We start from the raw sequence: 12,905 nt of genomic DNA, 5'->3' as shown, positions 1-12,905 counted from the left end.
AACCTCAGTAACCTACTTTTTTCCACATATTTCAAATGTAGACAACTCACTTATATACAATAATTTCAACACTAAAGATTGTGATTTTATTGCTTGTGCTAGCTCCAGGTATGATCAGTTTGTAGAGAAGCTCATTCTAGTCTCAAGGTCTCTTTCCAGACTAATGACTATCTTCAATAAACATAACTACATTTTCTGATCTTCTTTCCAGCACAATATTCGACAGCTATGTTTTATTTTAAGCTTCAGGAAGAATACCACACTAGAATTATCTCAATTCCCACTGCTACCTTGGTGTGTTGTAACCTGACATAAGCCACCAATGAGCTGCAGTCCATTGAGAACCTTAAATTAAAACAATTATCCACGGTTCTTCACTCAACCTGTCAGCTTGTTCAGTTTGGTACTAATGTTGGTAGAGTTGCTGTGATGAAATCCTCTTGAGTTGTGGTGTCACAAGAAATATTTTCTAGAAAAATGAAACATTCCTTGTCACTGTCTGATTTTCATTTTCTGCACCTTTTCTTTTTATTATAGTCAGTGAACTTGAATGGAAGGCAGTCATGTCCCTGCTTACAAGGGACCTAGAATTTTTTGGAGGTGTGGAGCGACTTGTGCTCCGTCCCCTTTTTTGTTAACAGAAGCAGTGGACATCCAGCGGCAGCTCACTACACTCATGTTCCCGGCTGCTGACAGGCAGGTAGAGTATGCTACTCGGCCATGCTGATCGTGTTAAAACAAAAACAGAGCAGTCGGACAGGATTCTCTAAGTCAGAAACAATAGCTCTTTTTTTCTGGTTTACTTAGCTTTTTGTTTATTTTCAGGGTCTGTCTTTTGAGTTTAACTATCTCTGGATTGATAAATCAAGTCAGTTTCTGGAAGGGTGGATTTGATTTCTTTTCTTTGGAACATCAGAACATCAGTGTCTGAGGAGACACATTTGTTGTGGAATGAGGCACTGATCAATTCTGTCTGAGAAGTTAATTTAAATGTTGTTGAAGTGGAATTCATGATACTTTACAAATCTTTACAAATCTTTAGCTGCATAAAATCTTTACTCTGCATAAAAGGTTCAACAATGTTCTGTGTTATCTTGTATAGAAAAAAGAGAGGATGTCATACATTTTTGGATTTCTGATTCAACATGCTGTTCCATGTGGGGGAGCCATATCTTTGCAGATAAATGTTGTTTGGACTTTTCAATTCCTAAATGGCCTGTTTTTTCAATGCCAACGAAATTCAGTTTTCTTTCCTCTAAAAATGATTGAGTTATCTTGCACTGTAAGTTATTTATAGTGTTTAACAATTGCTCTGAAGTCAAAGTCTTCATTTTTCAGTCTAACAATCATTGGAAGAAATACAGTTTTCTACTGCAGACAAGATTTTGTCTGCTGAAGATGCACCTTTAATGCAGTCACTAGTTTGTGAATCAGGAATTGAATTGTTGATAATAAAATTCACAGATTACTCCACAGACGTTGACTGTGAACTTTCATAGGTTAGAGCAGTGGTTCCCAAACTGTGCGCTTAGGCTCCCTGGGGTGCCTTGGAGATCTCACAGGGGTGCCTCGGCCAGGGCCAGTGGTAAGCAAGGCAGGGAACTATTGGTAATTGTTTTGGCTTAGGGGTGCCTTGAAAATTTTTTGGACACAACTGAAAAAGTTTGGAATCCACTGGGTTAGAGTGTGCCTTGACATGTAATCTGATGGATTATCAGTGGCAGCTCTATGAATAATTGAAACATTGTATCCTTTTAACTGTAAGCTCCATCGTTCTATTAAAGCTGGTTGTTCGGATTTTGGATGTGGTGTGTATGCGACTGAACCCACACTCTCTAGTCAGTATTATATTGACTAATTTTACTGTTCGAGTGATCTACATTAAAAGCCTATAGTTTCCACTGTGTTGAAACTGTTTGCTCCATTGCATTGTTTTATGCCTATTTGTGACTGCCACCCACTTCTTACCCACCATTACCTACCTCCCTTGGGCTTTTAATGTAAAATAATTATAATTTCTATTTTCCTTTACATGAATAAAATGCTTCTGAATTTGTTTTTTGTTTTTTAATAAAATTGACAACCACCCACAAACAAATTAAACATTACCCTCTGGCCGTCAACTAGCTACATACTGACAACCAGGAACTAGAAACTGACCAACCATGAACAAATGCACCGAAAAACTTTACGCATTAAAAATGAGAGAAAAAAGGTCTTTCATTAAGGCTGGTAAAATAGAATTGTTAAACCCAAACCCTGTCAGATTTATAACTGGCGATGGTAAAAGCTGTGTACTTCAGAATGAAAATGTCCTGTAGAATGTAGAACAAGAATGAGGTGCTAAAGGCCAAAAAACTTTAGTCAGCAATGAGTTTGAACCTTTATTATATGTATTACTTCCAATTCCAAAAAAAAGGCATACTAACAAGATCTAGTGCTGCAGTAAGCAATGGTTAAGTGACTCCTTCAGTTGTGGTAAACATTTATCATTGCACACCTGTCTCATTTATATAGGGTGTGTTTCTCTCCTGATCTGATTGGACTTTTGGAGTTTAAAACCCGCTTGTGTTGTATGCAATCTTTGTTAGTGAAAAATGTTACTCCTGAATAGAAATGCTCACTGACCCCCGTGTTTTGGTTTTGGTTTTGGATCTGGATTAGCGTCGTGTTTTGGTTTTGGTTTTGCCAAACCGCCCTTGCGTGTTTTGGTTTTGGTTTTGTTTGGTTTTGTTTTGGGCATAACATAACCGAATTTAGTGCTCCTCCTGTTTATTGGATAAGTAATGTAATTGTAAAGCTATATAATTATGAAAAAACAGTTTAAATCCTGGTAGGCTGTCATTAATTCTACACACAAACCAGATTGTCTTCCTCTCCATCTATGCATATTGACAATGCAGCCATCGTCATTGGGTGTATATTACACCCTACACTTACAGTTAAATATCTAAAGAAATGGACAAAGGCAGTTTGGTTTCTGTCTCTCTAGGCTCCCCTCCACTTGTAGAAAATACTAAAAAATTCAGCCGTTATAGACTGTACAATATAAATTAAAATGGACAAAGGCATTTTGGTTTCAGTCTCTATAGCCCCCCCCCCCCCCCCTCCACTTGTAGTTAAATATAAAAAAAAACAGCCTGCATAGACTGAACAATATAAAAAATAAAATGGACCAAGGTAGTTTGGTGGCTGTCTATGAAGAAAAGCAGCCTGCATAGACTGTAGAATTAGAATATAAAAAGAAATGGACAAAGGCAGTTTGGTATTTGTCTGCATCAGATCCCCTCTCCACTAGGAGTAAAATAGAAAACTATTCAGCCGTTATATAATAGAAATTGAGAAAGGCAATTTGGTATCTGTTTGCATCATAATCATTAACAGCATCATTAGCGCCCTCGTCGCCTACACAAATCTCCCCCTCATCCTCTTCTAATTCCAAAGTGGCATCCTCAATTGGTGTATCACCGGCTACACTCGGGCCGTTCAGGCGGCCATCAGCAGAACTGCTGAAAGGACCTTTCTTTATGGGTACACTAACAGAATGCTCACGATTACACATACCACTGGTGGATGGACTCTCCACAGGGATTGGTGTCATTTCTGATTCAGAGCAAACATTATCCTCTAATGCCTTACTGTTTTCTTGCAGCTCGGCTTTCCCACGTAACAGTAGTTGTGCACCACTTTTAGACTCCAAATTACTTGGTTTTGCTTGCTCACGAATGACCTTACAAGAAGAAGGCTCAGTAATATTTTTAGATCTGGCAGTAATGGAGAAAGGCGAAGGTTTCATTCTTTCTTTTCCACTGTGTGTGTAGAATGGCATGTTGACAATTTTTTTTTTTATCGACCGTAAACTTTTCCTCAGTTACACTTCTTTTTGCTTCAACATGCTACATTTTTTTTTGGTGTGTGTTTTTTTCCCTGATTTAAAAAGACTATGTACTTTTACATCGGCTTTACCAGATGACGTACTAGGAACACTACCATCAGGACTGGTGCCAGCACCTGCTTGCTGATTCTGCTCATATGTGGACTGCTTTGAATCCATTTTAATGAGCCCAAAGCACTTTTAGTGCAAAATATTGAATTAGATAGATACTGCTGACAAATATGACTTTTTGTGACAGCCAGAAAAATTAGTGTAAAACACTGGGGAATATTGAACACCCCACAGCACTTGTAGTGAAAAAAGTTGTATAGATACTGCTGACAAATATTACTTTTGACAGCCAGAAAAATTAGTGTCAAACACTGGGGAATATTGGACACCCCATATTACTTGTAGTGCAAAATATAGTCTTATATAGATACTGATGACAAATATGACTTTTTTTGACATCCAGAAAAATTAGTGTCAAACACTGGGGAATATTGGACACCCCAAATCACTTGTCGTGCAAAAAATTGTCTTATATAGATACTGCTGACAAATATGACTTTTGACAGCCAGAAAAAGTATTGTAAAACACTGGGGAATATGGGACACCCCAAAAGCACTTGGAGTGCAAAATATTGTTTTAGATACTGCTGAAAAATATGACTTTTGACAGCCAGAAACATTACTGTAAAACACTGGGGAATATGGGACACCCCAAAAGTAAAATATTGCAAAAAAAAAAAAAGCCTCCTCTATCCTCCTCTCTTATTGCTCTAACAATTGCTAATACAATTGGTATTAATATTAGAATTGTATAGAATAGAATAGAAACAATAATGTGTCCAATTATTGCTCTGTCCCTGTGCTAATATAGCCTGTGACCTAACCCTGCTCTCTCCTTCTGTCAAATGGCGATGGATTGCTGTGGAGGCGGGTATTTATGCTTTTTCAAATCTCGCGAGAACCGAACTCAGAAATACAAATACGTCACGATGATGTTTTGCCTCGATTTCGATACCGAATGGGCGGGAGAGTACCGAGTCTGCTTGGCTCGGTACTGGGATAGGCGAAATTCAGATGAATTCGGATCTCGGGGAACCGAGCCCGCCCATCTCTACTCCTGAACAGCCTCTGGGATTCTTCAGTTACAGGTTTCTGCTTCAACTCTGTCTCTGTAACTTGGCAAACAGCATTATTACTCAAACTCAGCTTTTTGGCAACTTTGAATTCTTTAGTGAGTCCTGTTGCTTGAGAATAGAACTAGGAAATAAATATTTCTACATAACTCTGTCTGCTTATATAGCACTGAGGGGCTCTGGGCTCATCTCAATTGTACTTGGACTTTTGGTGCCTTAAGGTGATCATGAATATTGGATTTCCTGTAAATACTATTGTCTGCTATCAGAACTGTTATTATACGGTTTGAAGTACTACAGACTTTCAGTGTATCTGCGGATCTTCAATTACTACAGCTGTCTGAGACTACCATTAATAGAGACTTTATTCTTTGCTATTTAATCAGTTGCAAGCTGTGTTTCCTCTGTATCTGATTATTCATTATTCTGGATGTTTTCAACATATACAAAATAAATTCACAGTTGTTTGAACTTATCTCCTGCCGTGAATAACCATCACTTTCCCTTTATCATTACCAATTATTTTCATTTGTTATTTAGTTGAGTTTTTTTTCTCTTCTATACACAAAAGATTTCACTATAAGATTAAGACTTTATTAATTGGCATTTTAAATACCTGTATCAGGAAGAGTGTCATATTATTACCTTCTTTTCCTTAATTGTATTTCTAAATTGAAGCTTTTTGTGGCCGCGTCCCAGCTGTTCCCATGGCAGCCAGGATGTCACAGTGTCCTGGCCGTTGCCAGGGTGACTTTGACACTCTTCTTATCACCACCGCGTCCTGGCAATCAGCTTGTCAGCTGGGGCAGGCATGCAGTAGATTTGATTAATTAACAGCCTGCTGTGACTTTTTTCTGTGGATACTCTGCCATTCTGATTTGACTCCTGTTGTGACCCTTGGCTTGTTTACCGGACTCTGCTTGAACGCTGATTGATCTGACCTTTGCTCTGTTTCTTGGATTTCCGTGCTTGCTGGAAGCCCTTTAGCCCATCTGTGACTACCCTGCCTGCTTCTGTCCAATGACCCTTGGCTTGTTCCTGGTTGTCCGTGTATTGTTTTGCTGGTTTCCTTGCTTCCTACCTCTACACTATGGTGATGGTAGAAAAGCTTTTACTACTACTTTAGAGTTTAGTCTTGGGGGCATCCAAGTACTTGCAAGTGCAACTGACTCTCTGGGAAAAGATGACTACTATAGACGAAGACCTCCACCACCTAATGAGTTCTAAATACTTATGTTCGTTGTCACTAGCTTTAACATTATAACTGGCCTAAAGTAAGGATTGGAGGATTCCGCTTTGATGGAGCCCAATAAAACCAGTCCAAGCCCAGCACAGGTCTTGGCTGACCAGATGCAGTCCCTATCTCAAGTGGTCCAGGATATTTCACTCAGATTGTCGGAACAAGTGAAGGCCTCAAAGTCTTCTCAGGCCACCCTGGCACCCGTAGTGGAACCCAAACTTTATAGATGAGGTTAAGAGGGGAATGCGCTCTCTCCAAGCGAGACAAGGGCAGCAAGACCAAGGATATCCCTCCCTGTAAAGGTCAAATTGAGCGAATGTAGGTATTGTGCTCAATTATCCCGATATAAACGGATATGATGATAAATAGTGTGTGTCCAGACAGGAGCATACAGGAGTATATATGAAAAGATTTATTAATTAACTCCACATTCAAACCTCTAGGTATCAAGGTCTTCAGCGTATATATCTCTTTTCTTTCCTCTCTGTTAATTTTATTAACGAGGATGCCCCTTCGCCAATTAGTACTAACTTTTTTGATGCCAATAAACTTGATTCCAGTATAGTCATAATGATGGATTTCTCTAAAGTGACGTGATAGGTGATGACACTCAAAACCTTTCTTAATGTTTCTTACATGCTTCTCAATTCACACTTTTAACTTCCTGATCGTGCGGCCTATGTATTGTTTTCCACAGGGGCATTCTATTAGATATATAACGTTGGAGCTATTGCATGAAATAAAATCATTGATCCTGTATGATCTACCATCAGATGGGGATTGATACTTAAGAATCGGTTGTTTATTTCTGCATTTCAGAGCTTGACAGTTGCTACATGTGCTACAATAGTAGAACCCGGAGGTTGGAGTCCTATCCTTCAGTAACTTGCAGTTGCTCTGGATAGAGGTACTAGGGATATGAAACAAAATAAAGGACCTCCTGATATCCGGGGCCCTGTGGAATACAATATGTGGGTGTGATAGTAATGTGGGTCCTATTGTGTCAGCCTGCTTTAAAATGTGCCAATGTTTATTAAGGATCTTGGTAACTTGATTTGCCCCGTTTAAATAATTGGATATAAAGAACATTTTATTGCTGTCAGGATTGGCAGACTGGGAATTGTAGGAAGGAACTGAATCTGTATCTTTATACTTCAATAAGCTATCCCTCTCAACATTGAGTAGTCTAAAGTAGACTTCATTAACTGTATTACTGTCATAATTTTCTCCAAGAACTGATATTTCATCTGTTGTCCTTGTTCAATATAATCTTGGCGATGGGTGCAATTGCAATTTGTGTGAACTAGGTATATGGTATGCTTTGTAACCAGTTAGGATGATGGTTACTATCTAACAAGATGTAGCTATTGACATTGACTGACTTTCTAAATGTTTTAATAGCAATTTGGTTATCGGGGATAAAAGTCTCTAAATCTAGAAATTCTATGGATTGTTTACTATAGTGTGCTGTGAATGATAGTCCATATTGATTGATATTAATGTGCTGTAAAAATTGTTGTAATTGAGTCTCTGGTTCTTCCCATATGATTTAAACGTCATCAATATAACGTCTCCAGAGCACCAGGTTTGACGCCAAGTCATTGTGGTCCAAACAAAGCGATCTTCCCAATAACTCATGTATAGGTTGGCATAACTAGGCTCAAACCTGGTGCTCATAGCTGTCCTTTGTAGCTGTAGATAAAACTTCCCCTATTTTCATATATACTCCTGTATGGTCCTGTCTGGGCACACACTATATATCATCATATCTGTTTATATCCATATCGGGTTAATTGAGCGCTATACCTACATTCATTCAATTGAACCCATACTTTATCTCTCGTATTGGTTCTCCAGAGAACAAAGGCTATTTTTACATTTTAAAGTTAATCTGCAAGCTTTATTTCCACCTAAGACCCCAATTATCTGGCTCCGAGCAACAAAGGGTGGGGATTTTTATCTCCCTTCTTCAAGGTGACCCTCAGAACTGTTCCTTCGGCTTAAGTCCTAACAGTTTGTAGATGCATTTTTTAATGCCCTTGGGTTATTGTATGATGAACCTGATTGGGTGGCTTCCGTGAAATCACATCTGAGATCCCTTAAACAGGGATGGCGAACCGCTGAAGAATATTGTGATGAGTTCAGGTGCTGGTCCACTGATAGCGAGTTGGATAATCCTGCTCTCTGAAGTCAGTTTCGTCTAGGCTTGTCCGATCAGATTAAAGTTTCCTTGGTGCAGTATTCCTTCCCAACCTCAGATTGAGGAGAGGAAAGCTGAAAAGGAATCACCATCCTCCTTTGCACCCTCAGCCTCTTTTCCTGTGCCTGTGGATACTGCAGAACCCATGCAGCTGGGCGTCAACTGTCTTTTTCCTGAGGACAGGTTAAGAATACGTACTCTGAGGCTCTGTCTGTACTGTGGCAACAAGGGCCACCTTCTTCACTCTTGATCAAACAAGGCAGGAAAAGATCACTTCTAGTGGATGAGGGAGAGGTCCATCTAAGTCTTCAGATCATCTCTTGCAAAAACTTGTTATTGATTTCTGCTTAGATCTCATTGGCACTAATTTTGCTTCTATTTCCGTCTTTCTGGATAGCAGCCTGAAACTTTCTGGAGATAGAATTCGCTAAGACCTTAAGTATTCCATCAGTTAAACTGTAGTCAGTGATCACAGTCTGTGGTCTGGATGGGAATCCTTTGACCAGTGGCAAGATCTCCTCTAGGACTCCACCACTCCAACTCATGGTGGGCATCCTCCATTGAGAGAGGCTGACACTGTACACTGTTCTTTAGTTCCGCTAATCCTGGGTCACCCCTGGCTTCAGCTATACAATTCTCTCATAGATTGGAGTTAGGGGGAAATTGTCTGCTGGAGTCCCTCTCATCCACCTACCTGACCTTGCCCCTACAGGTGATACAGCCCTTGCCTGAGCAGCTCCCCTCACCTTACCAGGACTTCTAGGATGTCCTTTGAAAAAAAAAGCGGATACCCTACCTTTTCGTCAGGAATATAACTGTACTATAGACGTAATTTCAGGCTACCGAAGGGTACGCTGTATGCTCTTTCCATACTGGAAACCAAGTCTATGAAAAGATACGTGGAGGAGAATCTACAAAAAGGCTTTATTAGGCATTCTGAGTCACCAGCTAGAGGTGGTTTATTTTTTGTTTCCAAGAAGGACGGGAGCCTGAGACTTCTAAGCAATTTACCCGTCAAGAATACCTACTCGCTCCTTCTTATCTCAGTCCTCTTCGAGCAACTCAAAGAGGCCACAATCTTTTCCAAACTAGATCTTCACAAAGCCTACAACCTAATCCATATTAGAGAGGCAGACAAATGGAAGATGGCTTTCAACACCCAGTCAGGCCACTAGGAATATCTGGTTATGCAATTTTGTCTCTGTAATGCACCAGCTGTCTTTCAAGGCCTAATCAACGATGTGCTTCTGGACTTCCTGGGCAAATTTGTCGTACTCTACTTAGACAACATCTTGATTTACTCCCCATCCCTGACACAACACCGCCTGCATGTCAGAGAGGTACTACTCAAGTTCCACCAGCATCATCTCTTTGCCAAAATCAAGAAGTGTGAGTTTGAGATCTACAAGGTCACCTTCCTTGGGTATGTCATCACCTCCAGTGCGAGTTTGAGATACTACAAGGTCACCTTCCTTGGATATGTCATCACTTCCAAGTTATCCAGGACTGAGTGCTTCCCAGTAACTTGAAGGCTATCCAAAGGTTTTTGGGCTTGGGCTTTGCAAAGTATTATAGAAAATGTATCTATTCCATTTCTGTTCTGGTGGCTTCAACTACTGCACTTACCCGCAAAGGGACAGACACTGCCAATTGGCCTCCTTCTACAATGGCATCCCTCGAGGCCTTGAAACATGACTTTGTCTCAGTTTCAGTTCTCAGACATCCGAATCCTGATCTTCCTTTTGTGTTTGAGGCAGACGCCTTCAATGTGGGCACGGATGCCATCCTATCCCAAAAGGATCTCCTTGATTATAGACTGCACCCTTTGCTTATCTTTCCTGGAAATTATCTCTTGCGGAAACCACCTAGGATGTGGGCTATCGGGACCTTCTGACTATTAAATGGGCATTCGAAGAATGGCCACACTGGCTTGAGGGGCCAGCCCATCGGATTTCTGTCTTCACCGACCATAAGAACCTCTTGTACATAGAGTCTGTCAAGAGATTAAATACTAGACATGTTGGGCAATATTTTTCACTCTCTTTAGGTTTGTCATCACATTCCGATCTGGATCAAGAAACGTTATGGCTGCCGCAGTTTCCATCCTGTCGCTGAACCTCTACCAATAATTTCTGCCTCTTGCATCCTTACAGGACTGGCCTTAGACCTGGGTATGACTCTCCATTAACTACAGGACCTGGCACCTCTGGAGGCCCCTCCTGACAAATTATTTATTCCAGATTACCTAAGGAACGCAGAATTTTCTGAGTCTCATGATAGTAAAACATCTGGATATCCTGTATTAACTTTCCCATATTGTGTGATGGCCCTCCATGTCTACTGATGTCAGAGAATTTGTTCTCTTCTTTGAGGTCTGTGCCAAAAGTAATACTTCCCGAAGTTGCCCCTCAGGTAAATTGATGCCTATGTCTATTCCAGATATACTATAGACATACCCTGGTCATCAGGCCATCATGCCATCTGGCTAACTGTAGACCAATTCAGCAAGATGGGCCTCTTAATTCCTCTGACTAAGTTACTGTGTGCACGAACCCTTGCATCTTTGCTCGATTAGCAAAATTTTTGGCTCCATGGTCTTCTCATTGATATTTTGTCGGACTGTGGCTATCAATTTGTCGCTGTTTTCTGGAGATCCTGCTGTACTCTGCTAAGGATTAACCTCAGACTGTCTTCAGCGTATCACCCGTAGTCTAACGGGCAAGCAGAAAGGGTCATCCAGTCCCTCGAGCAATTCCTACATTTGTACGTCTCGAAATGCCACAATGACCGGGCCACCCTGCTCCAAAGGGCAGAGATTGCCTACAACAATGCCTGTTATTCCTCCCCTCCTGTATCTCCATGCTTTTCAATAGTCCTGACAAGGACTTTTACACACTAGTTGGAGGTGCTAGTGATCATCGAGAAGCACAGATGGAATAATACAATACATGATATAATATGATAGAAAGTCTCCTGGTTAATTTTTAGTTGTATATAGTTTGCAGAAAATAAAACGTCTGTTCAAATCACATCTTACTATAACATTGTGAGAACACAAGTTAATATTAGAATAATTTAATTTGTCTTGTTTTCGCCTAATGAACAGATGAAGCATCCTAATTTTGGACAATCCAGTGTTTGTCTGGTTAAAATAAATGTGCCAGAACATGCTACATTTGCAATCCTCCAACCTGTCATCTTCCACCTGGAACCAAATTGTGACCAGATGGGCTTACTTTGCCATCCAATCTGTTGGGAGAAGAAGGATGAAGGAATGATTTTCTTGTATATTTTATCTGGATTTTTCTCTCACTGTCAGTAACCGACTGTTGCTGAACATTCTCCACTACTGGTATCATCTTGCCATCAGACACTCGTGGACTGTGAACTGCACAATAGTTGTAGGAGAATTCGTCTGCCACCACTAGGCTCCTTCAATGGCACTTAGAACCGCTTACTTCTGGGTGGTTGCTGCAGTGCCTCTTTTTTTGTGGGCTGACTGATACTTCCTACACGCTTCGCTTACTATGGAACAGAGACGCTGGGTTCACCACAGGACAGGAACAAATTTTTAGTGTAAGCTCTAATCTGTTGGTCACAGGATACAGCAGCATAATAGTCTCAGGCAGAATCTTCAAGCAGTGATGTTTTATTGCTCAATATTCCTGACAAGGACTTTTACACACTAGTTGGAGGTACTAATGATCATCCAGAAGCACAGATGGAATAATACAATACATGGTCAAACAGCCTCCACGTGAATCAGCCTGGAGGGGTTAATACCTTTTTACATTGCTGCTAGTGGCATAGGGAAGTGTACTTTCCCCCTGTCCAAAAGCTGCCAGTGAGAGGAGAGCTCAGCCTTCTCTCCTTCTTGGTGCCAGAAAGTATATGGTGGGAGATTTATCTTTTAAATCTCCCAGCTAAAATGCTTTCAGGGACTCCGCACCGGGGTCTAGCTTTCCCCCTGACCAAAAATAGTACCAGAGGAAGAGGTACCAGATCCCAGGGCAGCACTCTGAACTCCAGTACGTGGCTCAGCCTGCTTGGACCACAAGAAGGTGCTGCAAGCTGGCTGCCGGTGGGTAAAGGCTCCAGGGCTGCTCCTGCAGCCCCCACTTGACCACCAGGGAAGGTACTTTTTATTTTTTTTAGCCATTCACATTTTGATATGTACACATTTTTACACTACCAGAGCCACAGCGCCTACAGACATTTAAAAGACACATAGTTTAGATATACACATATATTTCGTCACATACATCTAAGATAACTCTTCCAGCACTGCACACCGGTTAACTAACGACAATGCAGCGCCTATACAGCAAACATTTTTATTAATTAATTAATTTAATATGTCCTCCTACACTCCCCAGCTCCCAGTGCCAGGGTCTAACCTATTCCATGCTGCGGCCAACGGTATTACTCACCCAGAGACGCAGCGCA

At 40.8% G+C, this 12,905-nt stretch overlaps 1 protein-coding gene across 1 annotated transcript in view; it reads right to left on the bottom strand.

The window, feature by feature from the left end:
- Positions 1-12,905, bottom strand: part of TNNI1 (troponin I1, slow skeletal type) — a 109,752-nt gene that overhangs the window by 24,051 nt on the left and 72,796 nt on the right. The window lies entirely within an intron of this gene.

This window comes from Mixophyes fleayi, chromosome 2, assembly GCF_038048845.1.
Source record: "Mixophyes fleayi isolate aMixFle1 chromosome 2, aMixFle1.hap1, whole genome shotgun sequence".
NCBI lineage: Eukaryota > Metazoa > Chordata > Amphibia > Anura > Limnodynastidae > Mixophyes > Mixophyes fleayi.
Note: the sequence above shows the minus strand (reverse complement) of the source record. Positions and strands in the feature narration are given on the sequence as shown.